The sequence below is a fragment of the Schistocerca serialis genome, chromosome 11 (assembly GCF_023864345.2).
Source record: "Schistocerca serialis cubense isolate TAMUIC-IGC-003099 chromosome 11, iqSchSeri2.2, whole genome shotgun sequence".
Taxonomy (NCBI): Eukaryota; Metazoa; Arthropoda; class Insecta; order Orthoptera; family Acrididae; genus Schistocerca; species Schistocerca serialis.
Genome location: NC_064648.1, coordinates 24,953,569 through 24,974,869, shown reverse-complemented (window position 1 = coordinate 24,974,869; position 21,301 = coordinate 24,953,569).

The window sequence follows — 21,301 nt, the reverse complement described above, 5'->3', positions numbered from 1 at the left end:
CTAAAACTGGACTCACAGGAGAGATTCAAATCATAGATACTGAGAGTGTCAGTCCTTTTTTTACTTAAGTCGGCATTGTGCGTTTTAAATTTAATTCCGATGCATTATCTGTGTTTCATCGTCAATAAGAAGGTCCAAGGGATACAGTAAACCTGAAGTGAAGCATCGGAATCTAGAACTGGACTCACAGGAGATGTTGAAATCATAGAAAGTGAGAGTGTCAGTCCTCTTGCACTTAAGCCGCCATTGTGATTTTTGTATTACATTCGGATGAAATTTCTGTGTTTCATCGTCAATAAGAAGGTCCAAGGGATACAGTAAACCTGATGTGAAGCATCGGAATCTAAAACTGGACTCAGAGGAGAGGTTCAAATCATATAAAGTGAGAGTGTCAGTCCTCTTGTACTTGAGTCACCATTGTGACTTTTGTATTAATTTCGGATGCAATTTCTGTGTTTCATCGTCAATAAGAAGGTCCAAGGAATACAGTAAACCTGAAGGGAAGCCTCGGAATCTAAAACTGGACTCACAGGAGAGGTTCAAATCATATAAAGTGAGAGTGTCAGTCCTCTTGTACTTGAGTCACCATTGTGACTTTTGTATTAATTTCGGATGCAACTTCTGTGTTTCATCGTCAATAAGAAGGTCCAAGGAATACAGTAAACCTGAAGTAAAGCATCGGAATCTAAAACTGGACTCACAGGAGAGGTTCAAATCATAGAAAGTTAGAGTGTCAGTCCTCTTGTACATAAGTCGGCATTGCGCCTTTTGTATTAAATTCGGCTGCAAACTCTGTGTTTCATCGTCAATAAGAAGGTCCAAGGGATATAGTAAACCTGAAGTAAAGCATCGGAATCTAAAACTGGACTCACAGGAGAGGTTCAAATCATATAAAGTGAGAGTGTCAGTCCTCTTGTACTTAAGTCGGCATTGCGCCATATGTATTAATTTCGGATGCAATTTCTGTGTTTCATCGTCAATAAGAAGGTCCAAGGAATACAGTAAACCTGAAGGGAAGCCTCGGAATCTAAAACTGGACTCACAGGAGAGGTTCAAATCATAGAAAGTGAGAGTGTCAGTCCTCTTGTACTTAAGTCACCATTGTGACTTTTGTATTAATTTCGGATGCAATTTCTGTGTTTCATCGTCAACAAGAAGGTCCAAGGAATACAGTAAACCTGAAGGGAAGCCTCGGAATCTAAAACTGGACTCACAGGAGAGGTTCAAATCATATAAAGTGAGAGTGTCAGTCCTCTTGTACTTAAGTCACCATTGTGACTTTTGTATTAATTTCGGATGCAATTTCTGTATTTCATCGTCAATTAGAATGTCCAAGGGATACAGTAAACCTGAAGTGAAGCATCGGAATGTAAAACTGGACTCACACGAGAGGTTCAAATCATAGAAAGTGAGAGTGTCAGTCCTCTTGTACTTAAGTCGGTATTGTGCCTTTTGAATTTAATTCCGATGCAATTTCTGTGTTTCATCGTCAATACGAAGGTGCAAGGTATACAGTAAACCTGAAGTGAAGCATCGGATCTAAAACTGGATTCGCAGGAGTGGTTCAAATTATAGAATGTTAGAGTGTCAGTCCTCTTTTACTTAAGACGGCATTGTGCCATTTGTATTAAATTCGGATGCGATTTCTGTTTTTTATCGTCAACAAGAAGGTCCAAGGGATACAGTAAACTTGAAGTGAAGTATCGGAATCTAAATCTGACCTCACAGGAGAGGTTCGAACATAGAAAGTGAGAGTGTCAGTCCTCTTGTACTTAAGTCACCATTGTGACTTTTGTATTAATTTCGGATGCAATATCTGTGTTTCATCGACAATAAGAAGGTCCAAGGGATACAGTAAACCTGAAGTGAAGCGTTGGAATCTAAAACTGGACTCACAGGAGAGGTTCAAATCTTAAAAGTTAGAGTGTCAGTCCTCTTTTACTTAAGTCGGCATTGTGCCTTTTGAATTTCATTCCGATGCTATTTCTGTGTTTCATTGTCAATAAGAAGGTCCAAGGGATACAGTAAACCTGAAGTGAAGCATCGGAATCTAAAACTGGACTCACAGAAGAGATTCAAATCATAGAAACTGAGAGTGTCAGTCCTTTTTTTACTTAAGTCGGCATTGTGCGTTTTAAATTTAATTCCGATGCATTATCTGTGTTTCATCGTCAATAAAAAGGTCCAAGGGATACAGTAAACCTGAAGTGAAGCATCGGAATCTAGAACTGGACTCACAGGAGATGTTGAAATCATATAAAGTGAGAGTGTCAGTCCTCTTGTACTTGAGTCACCATTGTGACTTTTGTATTAATTTCGGATGCAATTTCTGTGTTTCATCGTCAACAAGAAGGTCCAAGGAATACATTAAACCTGAAGTAAAGCATCGGAATCTAAAACTGGACTCACAGGAGAGGTTCAAATCATAGAAAGTTAGAGTGTCAGTCCTCTTGTACATAAGTCGGCATTGTGCCTTTTGTATTAAATTCGGCTGCAAACTCTGTGTTTCATCGTCAATAAGAAGGTCCAAGGGATACAGTAAACCTGAAGTAAAGCATCGGAATCGAAAACTGGACTCACAGGAGAGGTTCAAATCATATAAAGTGAGAGTGTCAGTCCTCTTGTACTTAAGTCGGCATTGCGCCATATGTATTAATTTCGGAAGCAATTTCTGTGTTTCATCGTCAATAAGAAGGTCCAAGGAATACAGTAAACCTGAAGGGAAGCCTCGGAATCTAAAACTGGACTCACAGGAGAGGTTCAAATCATAGAAAGTGAGAGTGTCAGTCCTCTTGTACTTAAGTCACCATTGTGACTTTTGTATTAATTTGGGATGCAATTTCTGTGTTTCATCGTCAACAAGAAGGTCCAAGGAATACAGTAAACCTGAAGGGAAGCCTCGGAATCTAAAACTGGACTCACAGGAGAGGTTCAAATCATATAAAGTGAGAGTGTCAGTCCTCTTGTACTTAAGTCACCATTGTGACTTTTGTATTAATTTCGGATGCAATTTCTGTGTTTCATCGTCAATAAGAAGGTCCAATGGATACAGTGAACCTGAAGTGAAGCATCGGAATGTAAAACTGGACTCACAGGAGAGGTTCAAATCATAGAAAGTGAGAGTGTCAGTCCTCTTGTACTTAAGTCGGCATTGTGCCTTTTGAATTTAATTCCGATGCATTTTCTGTGTTTCATCGTCAATACGAAGCTGCAAGGTATACAGTAAACCTGAAGTGAAGCATCGGAATCTAATACTGGAATTACAGGAGAGGTTCAAATCATAGAAATTGAGAGTGTTAGTCCTCTTCTACTTAGGTCGGCACTGTGCCTTTTGAATTTAGTTCCCATGCAATTTCTGTGTTTCATCGTCAATAAGAACGTCCAAGGGATACAGTAAACCTGAAGTGAAGCATCGGAATCTAGAACTGGACTCACAGGAGATGTTCAAATCATAGAAAGTGACCGTGTCAGTCCTCTTGTACTTAAGTCGCCGTTGTGCCTTTTGTATTTAATTCGGATGCAATTTCTGTGTGTCATCGTCAATAAGAAGGTCCAAGGGATACAGTAAACCAGAAGTAAAGCATCGGAATCTAAAACTGGACTCACAGGAGAGGTTCAAATCATAGAAAGTTAGAGTGTCAGTCCTCTTGTACTTAAGTCGGCATTGTGCCTTTTGTATTAAATTCGGATGCAAAATCTGTGTTTCATCGTCAATAAGAAGGTCCAAGGGATACAGTAAACCTGAAGTGAAGCATCGGAATCTAAAACTGGACTCACAGGAGAGGTTCAAATCATAGAAAGTTAGAGTGTCAGTCCGCTTGTACTTAAGTCGGCATTGTGCCTTTTGAATTTAATTCCGATGCTATTTCTGTGTTTCATTGTCAATAAGAAGGTCCAAGGGATACAGTAAACCTGAAGTGAAGCATCGGACTCTAAAACTGGACTCACAGGAGAGTTTCACATCTTAGAAAGTGAGAGTGTCAGTCCTCTTTTACTTAAGTCGGCATTGTGCGTTTTAAATTTAATTCCGATGCAATATCTGTGTTTCATCGTCAATAAGAAGGTCCAAGGGATACAGTAAACCTAAAGTTAAGCGTCGGAATCTAAAACTGGACTCACAGGAGAGATTCAAATCATAGATACTGAGAGTGTCAGTCCTTTTTTTACTTAAGTCGGCATTGTGCGTTTTAAATTTAATTCCGATGCATTATCTGTGTTTCATCGTCAATAAGAAGGTCCAAGGGATACAGTAAACCTGAAGTGAAGCATCGGAATCTAGAACTGGACTCACAGGAGATGTTGAAATCATAGAAAGTGAGAGTGTCAGTCCTCTTGCACTTAAGCCGCCATTGTGATTTTTGTATTAAATTCGGATGCAATTTCTGTGTTTCATCGTCAATAAGAAGGTCCAAGGGATACAGTAAACCTGAGGTGAAGCATCGGAATCTAAAACTGGACTCAGAGGAGAGGTTCAAATCATATAAAGTGAGAGTGTCAGTCCTCTTGTACTTGAGTCACCATTGTGACTTTTGTATTAATTTCGGATGCAATTTCTGTGTTTCATCGTCAATAAGAAGGTCCAAGGAATACAGTAAACCTGAAGGGAAGCCTCGGAATCTAAAACTGGACTCACAGGAGAGGTTCAAATCATATAAAGTGAGAGTGTCAGTCCTCTTGTACTTGAGTCACCATTGTGACTTTTGTATTAATTTCGGATGCAATTTCTGTGTTTCATCGTCAATAAGAAGGTCCAAGGAATACAGTAAACCTGAAGTAAAGCATCGGAATCTAAAACTGGACTCACAGGAGAGGTTCAAATCATAGAAAGTTAGAGTGTCAGTTCTCTTGTACATAAGTCGGCATTGTGCCTTTTGTATTAAATTCGGCTGCAAACTCTGTGTTTCATCGTCAATAAGAAGGTCCAAGGGATATAGTAAACCTGAAGTAAAGCATCGGAATCTAAAACTGGACTCACAGGAGAGGTTCAAATCATATAAAGTGAGAGTGTCAGTCCTCTTGTACTTAAGTCGGCATTGCGCCATATGTATTAATTTCGGATGCAATTTCTGTGTTTCATCGTCAATAAGAAGGTCCAAGGAATACAGTAAACCTGAAGGGAAGCCTCGGAATCTAAAACTGGACTCACAGGAGAGGTTCAAATCATAGAAAGTGAGAGTGTCAGTCCTCTTGTACTTAAGTCACCATTGTGACTTTTGTATTAATTTCGGATGCAATTTCTGTGTTTCATCGTCAACAAGAAGGTCCAAGGAATACAGTAAACCTGAAGGGAAGCCTCGGAATCTAAAACTGGACTCACAGGAGAGGTTCAAATCATATAAAGTGAGAGTGTCAGTCCTCTTGTACTTAAGTCACCATTGTGACTTTTGTATTAATTTCGGATGCAATTTCTGTATTTCATCGTCAATAAGAAGGTCCAAGGGATACAGTGAACCTGAAGTGAAGCATCGGAATGTAAAACTGGACTCACAGGAGAGGTTCAAATCATAGAAAGTGAGAGTGTCAGTCCTCTTGTACTTAAGTCGGCATTGTGCCTTTTGAATTTAATTCCGATGCAATTTCTGTGTTTCATCGTCAATACGAAGCTGCAAGGTATACAGTAAACCTGAAGTGAAGCATCGGAATCTAAAACTGGAATTACAGGAGAGGTTCAAATCATAGAAATTGAGAGTGTTAGTCCTCTTCTACTTAGGTCGGCACTGTGCCTTTTGAATTTAGTTCCCATGCAATTTCTGTGTTTCATCGTCAATAAGAACGTCCAAGGGATACAGTAAACCTGAAGTGAAGCATCGGACTCTAAAACTGGACTCACAGGAGAGTTTCACATCTTAGAAAGTGAGAGTGTCAGTCCTGAAGTCGGCATTGTGCGTTTTAAATTTAATTCCGATGCAATATCTGTGTTTCATCGTCAATACGAAGGTCCAAGGGATACAGTAAACCTGAAGTTAAGCGTCGGAATCTAAAACTGGACTCACAGGAGAGGTTCAGATCATAGAAAGTGAGAGTGACAGTCCTCTTGTACTTAAGTTACCATTGTGACTTTTGTATTAATTTCGGATGCAATTTCTGTGTTTCTTCGTCAATAAGAAGGTCCAAGGGATACAGTAAACCTGAAGTGAAGCATCGGAATCTAAAACTGGACTCTCAGGAGAGGTTACAGTCATAGAAAGTGAGAGTGTCAGTCCTCTTGTACTTAAGTCGCCATTGTGCCTTTTGTATTAAATTCGGATGCAATTTCTGTGCGTCATCGTCAATAAGAAGGTCCAAGGGATACAGTAAACCTGGACTCACAGGATGTTCAAATCATAGAAAGTTAGAGTGTCCGTTCTCTTGTACTTAAGTCGGCGTTGTGCCTTTTGTATTATATTCGGATGCAAACTCTGTGTTTCATCGTCAATAAGAAGGTCCAAGGGATACAGTAAACCTGAAGTGAAGCATCGGAATCTAAAACTGGACTCACAGGAGAGGTTCAAATCATAGAAAGTTAGAGTGTCAGTCCTCTTTTACTTAACTCGTCATTGTGCGTTTTAAATTTAATTCCGATGCAATATCTGTGTTTCATCGTCAATAAGTGGGTCCAAGGGATACAGTGAACCTGAAGTGAAGCATCGGAATCTGAAACTGGACTCACAGGAGATGTTCAAATCATAGAAAGTGAGAGTGTCAGTCCTCTAGTACTTAAGTCGACATTGTGACTTTTGTATTAATTTCGGATGCAATTTCTGTGTTTCATCGTCAATAAGAAGGTCCAAGGGATACAGTAAACCTGAAGTGAAGCATCGGAATCTAAATCTGGACTCACAGGAGAGGTTCAAATCATAGAAAGTTAGAGTGTCAGTCCTCTAGTACTTAAGTCGGCATTGTGCCTTTTGTATTAAATTCAGGTGCAAACTCTGTGTTTCATCGTCAATAAGAAGGTCCAAGGGATACAGTAAACCTGAAGTGAAACATCGGAATCTAAAACTGGACTCACAGGAGAGGTTCAAATCATAGGAAGTTAGAGTGTCAGTCCTCTTGTAGTTAAGTCGGCATTGTGCCATTTGAATTTAATTCCGATGCAATTTCTGTGTTTCATCGTCAATAAGAAGGTCCAAGGGATACAGTAAATCTGAAGTGAAACATCGGAATCTAAAACTGGACTCACAGGAGAGGTTCAAATCATAGGAAGTTAGAGTGTCAGTCCTCTTGTAGTTAAGTCGGAATTGTGCCTTTTGAATTTAATTCCGATGCAATTTCTGAGTTTCATCGTCAATAAGAAGGTGCAAGGTATACAGTAAACCTGAAGTGTAGCATCGGAATCTAAATCTGACCTCACAGGAGAAGTTCGAATCATGGAAAGTGAGAGTGTCAGTGCTCTTGTACTTAAGTCGGCATTGTGCCATTTGTATTAAATTCGGATGCAATTTCTGTGTTTCATCGTCAATAAGAAGGTCCAAGGGATACAGTAAACCTGAAGTGAGGCATCGGAATCTAAAACTGGACTCACTGGAGAGGTTCAAATCATAGAAAGTTAGAGTGTCAGTCCTCTTGTACTTAAGTCGGCATTGTACATTTTGTATTAAATATGGATGCAAACTCTGTGTTTCATCGTCAATTAGAAGGTTCAAGGGATACAGTAAACCTGAAGTGAAGCATCAGAATCTAAAACTGGACTCACAGCAGAGGTTCAAATCATAGAAAGTGAGAGTGTCAGTCCTCTTGTACTTAAGTCGGAATTGTGCCTTTTGAATTTAATTCCGATGCAATTTCTGAGTTTTATCGTCAATAAGAAGGTGCAAGGTATACAGTAAACCTGAAGTGTAGCATCGGAATCTAAATCTGACCTCACAGGAGAAGTTCGAATCATGGAAAGTGAGAGTGTCAGTGCTCTTGTACTTAAGTCGGCATTGTGCCATTTGTATTAAATTCGGATGCAATTTCTGTGTTTCATCGTCAATAAGAAGGCCCAGGGGATACAGTAAACCTGAATTGAGGCATCGAAATCTAAAACTGGACTCACAGGAGAGGTTCAAAACATAGAAAGTGAGAATGTCAGCCCTCTTGTACTTAAGTCGACATTGTGCCATTTGTATTAAATTCGGATGCAATTTCGGTGTTTCATCGTGAATAAGAAGGTCCAAGGGATACAGTAAACCTGAAGTGAAGCATCGGCATCTAAAACTGGACTCACAGGAGAGGTTCAAATCACAGAAAGTGAGAGTGTCAGTCCTCTTGTACTTAAGACGCCATTGTGCCTTTTGTATTAAATTCGGATGCAATTTCTGTGTTTCATCGTCAATAAGAAGGTCCAAGGGATACAGTAAACCTGAAGTGAAGCATCGGAATCCAAAACTGGACTCACAGGAGAGGTTCAAATCATAGAAAGTTAGAGTGTCAGTCCTCTTGTACTTCAGTCGGCATTGTGCCTTTTGTATTAAATTCGGATGCAATCTCTGTCTTTCGTCGTCAATAAGAAGGTCCAAGGGATACAGTAAACCTGAAGTGAAGCATCGGAATCTAAAACTGGACTCACAGGAGAGGTTCAAATCATAGAAAGTTAGAGTGTCAGTTATCTTGTACTTAAGTCGGCATTGTGCCATTTGAATTTAATTCCGATGCAATTTCTGTGTTTCATAGTCAATAAGAAGGTCCAAGGGATACAGTAAACCTGAAGTGAAGCATCGGAATCTGAAACTGGGGTCACAGGAGATGTGCAAATCATAGAAAGTTAGAGTGTCAGCCCTCTTGTACTTAAGTCGGCATTGTGATTTTTGTATTAAATCGGATGCAATTTCTCTGTTTCATCGTCAATAAGAAGGTCCAAGGGATACAGTAAATCTGAAGTGAAGCATCGGAATCTAAAACTGGACTCACAGAGAGGTTGAAATCATAGAAAGTTAGAGTGTCAGTCCTGTTGTACATACGTCGGCATTGTACCTTTTGTATTAAATTCGGATGCAAACTCTGTGTTTCATCGTCAATTAGAGGGTCCAAGGGATACAGGAAACCTGAAGTGAAGAATCGGAATCTAAAACTGGACTCACAGGAGATTTTCAAATCATAGAAACTAAGAGTGTCAGTCTTCTTGTACCTAAGTCGGCATTATGCCTTTTGAATTTAATTCCGATGCTATTTCTGTGTTTCATTGTCAATAAGATTGTCCAAGGGATACAGTAAACCTGAAGTGAAGCATCGGAATTTAAAACTGGACTCACAGGAGAGGTTCAAATCATAGAAAGTGAGAGTGTCAGTCCTCTTTTACTTAAGTCGGCATTGTGCGTTTTAAATTTAATTCCGATGCAATATCTGTGCTTCATCGTCAATAAGAAGGTCCAAGGGATACAGTAAACCTGAAGTGAAGCATCGGAATCTAAAACTGGACTCACAGGAGAGATTCAAATCATAGAAAGTGAGAATGTCAGTCCTCTTGTACTTAAGTCACCATTGTGAATTTTGTATTAATTTCGGATGCAATTTCTGTGTTTCATCGTCAATAAGAAGGTCCAAGGGATACAGTAAACCTGAAGTGAAGCATCGGAATCTAAAACTGGACTCACAGGAGAGGTTCAAATCATAGAAAGTGAGAGTGTCAGTCCTCTTGTACTTAAGTCGCCATTGTGCGTTTTGTATTAAATTCGGATGCAATTTCTGTGTGTCATCGTCAATAAGAAGGTCCAAGGCATACAGTATACCTGAAGTAAAGCATCGGAATCTAAAACTGGACTCACAGGAGAGGTTCAAATCATAGAAAGTTAGAGTGTCAGTCCTCTTGTACTTAAGTCGGCATTGTGCCTTTTGTATTAAATTCGGATGCAAACTCTGTGTTTCATCGTCAATAAGAAGGTCCAAGGGATACAGTAAACCTGAAGTGAAGCATCGGAATCTAAAACTGGACTCACAGGAGAGGTTCAAATCATAGAAAGTTAGAGTGTCAGTCCTCTTGTACTTAAGTCGGCATTGTGCCTTTTGAATTTAATTCCGATGCTATTTCTCTGTTTCAATGTCAACAAGAAGGTCCAAGGGATACAGTAAACCTGAAGTGAAGCATCGGAATCTAAAACTGGACTCACAGGAGAGGTTCAAATCATAGAAAGTGAGAGTGTCTGTCCTCTTTCACATAAGTCGTCATTGTGCGTTTTAAATTTAATTCCGATGCAATATCTGTGTTTCATCGTCAATAAGAAGGTCCAAGGGATACAGTAAACCTGAAGTGAAGCATCGGAATCTAAAACTGGACTCACAGGAGAGGTTCAAATCTTAGAAAGTGAGAGTGTCAGTCCTCTTGTACTTAAGTCACCATTGTGAATTTTGTATTAATTTTGGATGCTATTTCTGTGTGTCATCGTCAATTAGAAGGTCCAAGGGATACAGTAAACCTGAAGTGAAGCATCGGAATCTAAAACTGGACTCACAGGAGAGGTTCAAATCATAGAAAGTGAGAGTGTCAGTCCTCTTGTACTTAAGTCGCCATTGTGCCTTTTGTATTAAATTCGAATGCAATTTCTGTGTGTCATCGTCAACAAGAAGGTCCAAGGGATACAGTATACCTGAAGTAAAGCATCGGAGTCTAAAACTGGACTCACAGGAGAGGTTCAAATCATAGAAAGTTAGAGTGTCAGTCCTCTTGTACTTACGTCGGCATTGTGCCTTTTGTATTAAATTCGGATGCAAACTCTGTGTTTCATCGTCAATAAGAAGGTCCAAGGGATATAGTAAACCTGAAGTAAAGCATCGGAATCTAAAACTGGACTCACAGGAGAGGTTCAAATCATATAAAGTGAGAGTGTCAGTCCTCTTGTACTTAAGTCGGCATTGCGCCATATGTATTAATTTCGGATACAATTTCTGTGTTTCATCGTCAATAAGAAGGTCCAAGGAATACAGTAAACCTGAAGGGAAGCCTCGGAATCTAAAACTGGACTCACAGGAGAGGTTCAAATCATAGAAAGTGAGAGTGTCAGTCCTCTTGTACTTAAGTCACCATTGTGACTTTTGTATTAATTTCGGATGCAATTTCTGTGTTTCATCGTCAACAAGAAGGTCCAAGGAATACAGTAAACCTGAAGGGAAGCCTCGGAATCTAAAACTGGACTCACAGGAGAGGTTCAAATCATATAAAGTGAGAGTGTCAGTCCTCTTGTACTTAAGTCACCATTGTGACTTTTGTATTAATTTCGGATGCAATTTCTGTATTTCATCGTCAATAAGAAGGTCCAAGGGATACAGTGAACCTGAAGTGAAGCATCGGAATGTAAAACTGGACTCACAGGAGAGGTTCAAATCATAGAAAGTGAGAGTGTCAGTCCTCTTGTACTTAAGTCGGCATTGTGCCTTTTGAATTTAATTCCGATGCAATTTCTGTGTTTCATCGTCAATACGAAGCTGCAAGGTATACAGTAAACCTGAAGTGAAGCATCGGAATCTAAAACTGGAATTACAGGAGAGGTTCAAATCATAGAAATTGAGAGTGTTAGTCCTCTTCTACTTAGGTCGGCACTGTGCCTTTTGAATTTAGTTCCCATGCAATTTCTGTGTTTCATCGTCAATAAGAACGTCCAAGGGATACAGTAAACCTGAAGTGAAGCATCGGACTCTAAAACTGGACTCACAGGAGAGTTTCACATCTTAGAAAGTGAGAGTGTCAGTCCTGAAGTCGGCATTGTGCGTTTTAAATTTAATTCCGATGCAATATCTGTGTTTCATCGTCAATACGAAGGTCCAAGGGATACAGTAAACCTGAAGTTAAGCGTCGGAATCTAAAACTGGACTCACAGGAGAGGTTCAAATCATAGAAAGTGAGAGTGACAGTCCTCTTGTACTTAAGTTACCATTGTGACTTTTGTATTAATTTCGGATGCAATTTCTGTGTTTCTTCGTCAATAAGAAGGTCCAAGGGATACAGTAAACCTGAAGTGAAGCATCGGAATCTAAAACTGGACTCTCAGGAGAGGTTACAGTCATAGAAAGTGAGAGTGTCAGTCCTCTTGTACTTAAGTCGCCATTGTGCCTTTTGTATTAAATTCGGATGCAATTTCTGTGCGTCATCGTCAATAAGAAGGTCCAAGGGATACAGTAAACCTGGACTCACAGGAGGTTCAAATCATAGAAAGTTAGAGTGTCCGTTCTCTTGTACTTAAGTCGGCGTTGTGCCTTTTGTATTATATTCGGATGCAAACTCTGTGTTTCATCGTCAATAAGAAGGTCCAAGGGATACAGTAAACCTGAAGTGAAGCATCGGAATCTAAAACTGGACTCACAGGAGAGGTTCAAATCATAGAAAGTTAGAGTGTCAGTCCTCTTTTACTTAACTCGTCATTGTGCGTTTTAAATTTAATTCCGATGCAATATCTGTGTTTCATCGTCAATAAGTGGGTCCAAGGGATACAGTGAACCTGAAGTGAAGCATCGGAATCTGAAACTGGACTCACAGGAGATGTTCAAATCATAGAAAGTGAGAGTGTCAGTCCTCTAGTACTTAAGTCGACATTGTGACTTTTGTATTAATTTCGGATGCAATTTCTGTGTTTCATCGTCAATAAGAAGGTCCAAGGGATACAGTAAACCTGAAGTGAAGCATCGGAATCTAAATCTGGACTCACAGGAGAGGTTCAAATCATAGAAAGTTAGAGTGTCAGTCCTCTAGTACTTAAGTCGGCATTGTGCCTTTTGTATTAAATTCAGGTGCAAACTCTGTGTTTCATCGTCAATAAGAAGGTCCAAGGGATACAGTAAACCTGAAGTGAAACATCGGAATCTAAAACTGGACTCACAGGAGAGGTTCAAATCATAGGAAGTTAGAGTGTCAGTCCTCTTGTAGTTAAGTCGGCATTGTGCCATTTGAATTTAATTCCGATGCAATTTCTGTGTTTCATCGTCAATAAGAAGGTCCAAGGGATACAGTAAATCTGAAGTGAAACATCGGAATCTAAAACTGGACTCACAGGAGAGGTTCAAATCATAGGAAGTTAGAGTGTCAGTCCTCTTGTAGTTAAGTCGGAATTGTGCCTTTTGAATTTAATTCCGATGCAATTTCTGAGTTTCATCGTCAATAAGAAGGTGCAAGGTATACAGTAAACCTGAAGTGTAGCATCGGAATCTAAATCTGACCTCACAGGAGAAGTTCGAATCATGGAAAGTGAGAGTGTCAGTGCTCTTGTACTTAAGTCGGCATTGTGCCATTTGTATTAAATTCGGATGCAATTTCTGTGTTTCATCGTCAATAAGAAGGTCCAAGGGATACAGTAAACCTGAAGTGAGGCATCGGAATCTAAAACTGGACTCACTGGAGAGGTTCAAATCATAGAAAGTTAGAGTGTCAGTCCTCTTGTACTTAAGTCGGCATTGTACATTTTGTATTAAATATGGATGCAAACTCTGTGTTTCATCGTCAATTAGAAGGTTCAAGGGATACAGTAAACCTGAAGTGAAGCATCAGAATCTAAAACTGGACTCACAGCAGAGGTTCAAATCATAGAAAGTGAGAGTGTCAGTCCTCTTGTACTTAAGTCGGAATTGTGCCTTTTGAATTTAATTCCGATGCAATTTCTGAGTTTCATCGTCAATAAGAAGGTGCAAGGTATACAGTAAACCTGAAGTGTAGCATCGGAATCTAAATCTGACCTCACAGGAGAAGTTCGAATCATGGAAAGTGAGAGTGTCAGTGCTCTTGCACTTAAGTCGGCATTGTGCCATTTGTATTAAATTCGGATGCAATTTCTGTGTTTCATCGTCAATAAGAAGGCCCAGGGGATACAGTAAACCTGAATTGAGGCATCGGAATCTAAAACTGGACTCACAGGAGAGGTTCAAAACATAGAAAGTGAGAATGTCAGCCCTCTTGTACTTAAGTCGACATTGTGCCATTTGTATTAAATTCGGATGCAATTTCGGTGTTTCATCGTGAATAAGAAGGTCCAAGGGATACAGTAAACCTGAAGTGAAGCATCGGCATCTAAAACTGGACTCACAGGAGAGGTTCAAATCACAGAAAGTGAGAGTGTCAGTCCTCTTGTACTTAAGACGCCATTGTGCCTTTTGTATTAAATTCGGATGCAATTTCTGTGTTTCATCGTCAATAAGAAGGTCCAAGGGATACAGTAAACCTGAAGTGAAGCATCGGAATCCAAAACTGGACTCACAGGAGAGGTTCAAATCATAGAAAGTTAGAGTGTCAGTCCTCTTGTACTTCAGTCGGCATTGTGCCTTTTGTATTAAATTCGGATGCAATCTCTGTGTTTCGTCGTCAATAAGAAGGTCCAAGGGATACAGTAAACCTGAAGTGAAGCATCGGAATCTAAAACTGGACTCACAGGAGAGGTTCAAATCATAGAAAGTTAGAGTGTCAGTTATCTTGTACTTAAGTCGGCATTGTGCCTTTTGAATTTAATTCCGATGCAATTTCTGTGTTTCATAGTCAATAAGAAGGTCCAAGGGATACAGTAAACCTGAAGTGAAGCATCGGAATCTGAAACTGGGGTCACAGGAGATGTGCAAATCATAGAAAGTTAGAGTGTCAGCCCTCTTGTACTTAAGTCGGCATTGTGATTTTTGTATTAAATCGGATGCAATTTCTCTGTTTCATCGTCAATAAGAAGGTCCAAGGGATACAGTAAATCTGAAGTGAAGCATCGGAATCTAAAACTGGACTCACAGAGAGGTTGAAATCATAGAAAGTTAGAGTGTCAGTCCGTTTGTACATACGTCGGCATTGTACCTTTTGTATTAAATTCGGATGCAAACTCTGTGTTTCATCGTCAATTAGAGGGTCCAAGGGATACAGGAAACCTGAAGTGAAGAATCGGAATCTAAAACTGGACTCACAGGAGATTTTCAAATCATAGAAACTAAGAGTGTCAGTCTTCTTGTACCTAAGTCGGCATTATGCCTTTTGAATTTAATTCCGATGCTATTTCTGTGTTTCATTGTCAATAAGATTGTCCAAGGGATACAGTAAACCTGAAGTGAAGCATCGGAATTTAAAACTGGACTCACAGGAGAGGTTCAAATCATAGAAAGTGAGAGTGTCAGTCCTCTTTTACTTAAGTCGGCATTGTGCGTTTTAAATTTAATTCCGATGCAATATCTGTGCTTCATCGTCAATAAGAAGGTCCAACGGATACAGTAAACCTGAAGTGAAGCATCGGAATCTAAAACTGGACTCACAGGAGAGATTCAAATCATAGAAAGTGAGAATGTCAGTCCTCTTGTACTTAAGTCACCATTGTGAATTTTGTATTAATTTCGGATGCAATTTCTGTGTTTCATCGTCAATAAGAAGGTCCAAGGGATACAGTAAACCTGAAGTGAAGCATCGGAATCTAAAACTGGACTCACAGGAGAGGTTCAAATCATAGAAAGTGAGAGTGTCAGTCCTCTTGTACTTAAGTCGCCATTGTGCGTTTTGTATTAAATTCGGATGCAATTTCTGTGTGTCATCGTCAATAAGAAGGTCCAAGGCATACAGTATACCTGAAGTAAAGCATCGGAATCTAAAACTGGACTCACAGGAGAGGTTCAAATCATAGAAAGTTAGAGTGTCAGTCCTCTTGTACTTAAGTCGGCATTGTGCCTTTTGTATTAAATTCGGATGCAAACTCTGTGTTTCATCGTCAATAAGAAGGTCCAAGGGATACAGTAAACCTGAAGTGAAGCATCGGAATCTAAAACTGGACTCACAGGAGAGGTTCAAATCATAGAAAGTTAGAGTGTCAGTCCTCTTGTACTTAAGTCGGCATTGTGCCTTTTGAATTTAATTCCGATGCTATTTCTCTGTTTCAATGTCAACAAGAAGGTCCAAGGGATACAGTAAACCTGAAGTGAAGCATCGGAATCTAAAACTGGACTCACAGGAGAGGTTCAAATCATAGAAAGTGAGAGTGTCTGTCCTCTTTCACTTAAGTCGTCATTGTGCGTTTTAAATTTAATTCCGATGCAATATCTGTGTTTCATCGTCAATAAGAAGGTCCAAGGGATACAGTAAACCTGAAGTGAAGCATCGGAATCTAAAACTGGACTCACAGGAGAGGTTCAAATCATAGAAAGTGAGAGTGTCAGTCCTCTTGTACTTAAGTCACCATTGTGAATTTTGTATTAATTTTGGATGCTATTTCTGTGTTTCATCGTCAATAAGAAGGTCCAAGGGATACAGTAAACCTGAAGTGAAGCATCGGAATCTAAAACTGGACTCACAGGAGAGGTTCAAATCATAGAAAGTGAGAGTGTCAGTCCTCTTGTACTTAAGTCGCCATTGTGCCTTTTGTATTAAATTCGAATGCAATTTCTGTGTGTCATCGTCAACAAGAAGGTCCAAGGGATACAGTATACCTGAAGTAAAGCATCGGAGTCTAAAACTGGACTCACAGGAGAGGTTCAAATCATAGAAAGTTAGAGTGTCAGTCCTCTTGTACTTACGTCGGCATTGTGCCTTTTGTATTAAATTCGGATGCAAACTCTGTGTTTCATCGTCAATAAGAAGCTCCAAGGGATACAGTAAACCTGAAGTGAAGCATCGGAATCCAAAACTGGACTCACAGGAGAGGTTCAAATCATAGAAACTTAGAGTGTCAGTCCTCTTGTACTTAAGTCGGCATTGTGCCTTTTGAATTTCATTCCGATGCTATTTCTGTGTTTCATTGTCAATAAGATTGTCCAAGGGATACAGTAAACCTGAAGTGAAGCATCGGAATTTAAAACTGGACTCACAGGAGAGGTTCAAATCATAGAAAGTGAGAGTGTCAGTCCTGTTTTACTTAAGTCGTCATTGTGCGTTTTAAATTTAATTCCGATGCAATATCTGTGTTTCATCGTCAATAAGAAGGTCCAAGGGATACAGTAAACCTGAAGTGAAGCATCGGAATCTAAAACTGGACTCACAGGAGATGTTCAAATCATAGAAAGTGAGAGTGTCAGTCCTCTTGTACTTAAGTCGGCATTGTGCCTTTTGTATTAAATTCGGATGCAAACTCTGTGTTTCATCGTCAATTAGAAGGTCCAAGGGATACAGTAAACCTGAAGTGAAGCAGCGGAATGTAAAACTGGACTCACAGGAGAGGTACAAATCATAGAAAGTGAGAGTGTCAGTCCTCTTGTACTTAAGGCGGCATTGTGCCTTTTGAATTTAATTCCGATGCAATTTCTGTGTTTCATCGTCAATAAGAAGGTGCAAGGTATACAGTAAACCTGAAGTGAAGCATCGGAATCTAAAACTGGACTCACAGGATAGGTTCAAATCATAGAAAGTGAGAGTGTTAGTCGTCTTCTACTTAGGTCGGCTCTGTGCCTTTTGAAATTAATTCCGATGCAATTTCTGTGTTTCATCATCAATAAGAACGTCCAAGGCATACAGTAAACCTGAAGTGAAGCATCGGAATCTGAAACTGGACTCACAGGAGTTGTTCAAATCATAGAAAGTGAGAGTGTCAGTCCTCTGGTACTTAAGTCACCATTGTGACTTTTGTATTAATTTCGGATGCAATTTCTCTGTTTCATCGTCAATAAGACGGTCCAAGGGATACAGTAAACCTGAAGTGAAGCATCGGAATCTATAACTGGACTCACAGCAGAGGTTCAAATCATAGAAAGTTAGAGTGTCAGTCCTCTAGTACTTAAGTCGGCATTGTACCTTTTGTATTAAATTCAGGTGCAAACTCAGTGTTTCATCGTCAATAAGAAGGTCCAAGGGATACAGTAAACCTTAAGTGAAGCATCGGAATCTAAAACTGGACTCACAGGAGAGGTTCAAATCATAGAAAGTGAGAGTGTCAGTCCTCTTGTACTTAAGTCGCCATTGTGCCTTTTGTATTAAATTCGAATGCAATTTCTGTGTGTCATCGTCAACAAGAAGGTCCAAGGGATACAGTATACCTGAAGTAAAGCATCGGAGTCTAAAACTGGACTCACAGGAGAGGTTCAAATCATAGAGAGTGAGAGTGTCAGTCCTCTTGTACTTAAGTCGCCATTGTGCTTTTTGTATTAAATTGGGATGCAATTTCTGTGTTTCATCGTCAATAAGAAGGTCCAACGGATACAGTAATCCTGAAGTGAAGCATCGGAATCTAAAACTGGACTCACAGGAGATGTTCAAATCATAGAAAGTGAGAGTGTCAGTCCTCTTGTACTTAAGTCGCCATTGAGATTTTTGTATTAAATTCGGATGCAATTTCTGTGTTTCATCTTCAATAAGAAGGTCCAAGGGATACAGTAAACCTGAAGATAAGCATCGGAATCTAAAACTGGAGTCAAAGGAGAGGTTCAAATCATAGAAAGTGAGAAATTCAGTCCTCTTGTACTTAAGACGGCATTGTGCCTTTGAATTTAATTCCGATGCATTATCTGAGTTTCATCGTCAATAAGATGGTGCAAGGTATACAGTTAACCTGAAGTGAAGCATCGGAATCTAAATCTGACCTCACAGGAGAGGTTCAAATCATAGAAAGTGAGAGTGTCAGTCCTCTTTTACTTAAGTCGGCATTGTGGGTTTTAAATTTAATTCCGATGCAATATCTGTGTTTCATCGGCAATAAGAAGGTCCAAGGGATACAGTGAACCTGAAGTAAAGCATTGGAATCTAAAACTGGTTTCACAGGAGATGTTCAAATCATAGAAAGTGAGATTGTCGGTCCTCTTGTACTAAAGTCGCCATTGTGATTTTTGTATTAAATTCGGATGCAACTTCTGTGTTTCATCGTCAATAAGAAGGTCCAAGGGATACAGTAAACCTGAAGTGAAGCATCGGAATCTAAAACTGGACTCACAGGAGAGGTGCAAATCATAGAAGGTTAGAGTGTCAGTCCTCTTGTACTTAAGTCGGCATTGTACATTTTGTATTAAATTCGGATGCAAACTCTGTGTTTCATCGTCAATTAGAAGGTCCAAGGGATACAGTTAACCTGAAGTGAAGCATCGGAATGTAAAACTGGACTCACACGAGAGGTTCAAATCATAGAAAGTGAGAGTGTCAGTCCTCTTGTACTTAAGTCGGTATTGTGCCTTTTGAATTTAATTCCGATGCAATTTCTGTGTTTCATCGTCAATACGAAGGTGCAAGGTATACAGTAAACCGGAAGTGAAGCATCGGAATCTAAAACTGGACTCACAGGAGAGATTCAAATCATAGAAAGTGAGAATGTCAGTCCTCTTGTACTTAAGTCACCATTGTGAATTTTGTATTAATTTCGGATGCAATTTCTGTGTTTCATCGTCAATAAGAAGGTCCAAGGGATACAGTAAACCTGAAGTGAAGCATCGGAATCTAAAACTGGACTCACAGGAGAGGTTCAAATCATAGAAAGTGAGAGTGTCAGTCCTCTTGTACTTAAGTCGCCATTGTGCGTTTTGTATTAAATTCGGATGCAATTTCTGTGTGTCATCGTCAATAAGAAGGTCCAAGGCATACAGTATACCTGAAGTAAAGCATCGGAATCTAAAATTGGACTCACAGGAGAGGTTCAAATCATAGAAAGTTAGAGTGTCAGTCCTCTTGTACTTAAGTCGGCATTGTGCCTTTTGTATTAAATTCGGATGCAAACTCTGTGTTTCATCGTCAATAAGAAGGTCCAAGGGATACAGTAAACCTGAAGTGAAGCATCGGAATCTAAAACTGGACTCACAGGAGAGGTTCAAATCATAGAAAGTTAGAGTGTCAGTCCTCTTGTACTTAAGTCGGCATTGTGCCTTTTGAATTTAATTCCGATGCTATTTCTCTGTTTCAATGTCAACAAGAAGGTCCAAGGGATACAGTAAACCTGAAGTGAAGCATCGGAATCTAAAACTGGACTCACAGGAGAGGTTCAAATCATAGAAAGTGAGAGTGTCTGTCCTCTTTCACTTAAGTCGTCATTGTGCGTTTTAAATTTAATTCCGATGCAATATCTGTGTTCCATCGTCAATAAGAAGGTCCAAGGGATACAGTAAACCTGAAGTGAAGCATCGGAATCTAAAACTGGACTCACAGGAGAGGTTCAAATCATAGAAAGTGAGAGTGTCAGTCCTCTTGTACTTAAGTCACCATTGTGAATTTTGTATTAATTTCGGATGCTATTTCTGTGTTTCATCGTCAATAAGAAGGTCCAAGGGATACAGTAAACCTGAAGTGAAGCATCGGAATCTAAAACTGGACTCACAGGAGAGGTTCAAATCACAGAAAGTGAGAGTGTCAGTCCTCTTGTACTTAAGTCGGCATTGTGCCTTTTGAATTTAATTCCGATGCTATTTCTGTGTTTCATTGTCAATAAGATTGTCCAAGGGATACAGTAAACCTGAAGTGAAGCATCGGAATTTAAAACTGTACTCACAGGAGAGGTTCAAATCATAGAATGTGAGAGTGTCAGCCCTGTTTTACTTAAGTCGTCATTGTGCGTTTTAAATTTAATTCCGATGCAATATCTGTGTTTCATCGTCAATAAGAAGGTCCAAGGGATACAGTAAACCTGAAGTGAAGCATCGGAATCCAAAACTGGACTCACAGGAGATGTTCAAATCATAGAAAGTGAGAGTGTCAGTCCTCTTGTACTTAAGTCGGCATTGTGCCTTTTGTATTAAATTCGGATGCAAACTCTGTGTTTCATCGTCAATTAGAAGGTCCAAGGGATACAGTAAACCTGAAGTGAAGCAGCGGAATGTAAAACTGGACTCACAGGAGAGGTACAAATCATAGAAAGTGAGAGTGTCAGTCCTCTTGTACTTAAGGCGGCATTGTGCCTTTTGAATTTAATTCCGATGCAATTTCTGTGTTTCATCGTCAATAAGAAGGTGCAAGGTATACAGTAAACCTGAAGTGAAGCATTGGAATCTAAAACTGGTTTCACAGGAGATGTTCAAATCATAGAAAGTGAGAATGTCAGTCCTCTTGTACTTAAGACGGCATTGTGCCTTTGAATTTAATTCCGATGCATTATCTGAGTTTCATCGTCAATAAGATGGTGCAAGGTATACAGTTAACCTGAAGTGAAGCATCGGAATCTAAATCTGACCTCACAGGAGAGGTTCAAATCATAGAAAGTGAGAGTGTCAGTCCTCTTTTACTTAAGTCGGCATTGTGGGTTTTAAATTTAATTCCGATGCAATATCTGTGTTTCATCGGCAATAAGAAGGTCCAAGGGATACAGTGAACCTGAAGTAAAGCATTGGAATCTAAAACTGGTTTCACAGGAGATGTTCAAATCATAGAAAGTGAGATTGTCGGTCCTCTTGTACTAAAGTCGCCATTGTGATTTTTGTATTAAATTCGGATGCAACTTCTGTGTTTCATCGTCAATAAGAAGGTCCAAGGGATACAGTAAACCTGAAGTGAAGCATCGGAATCTAA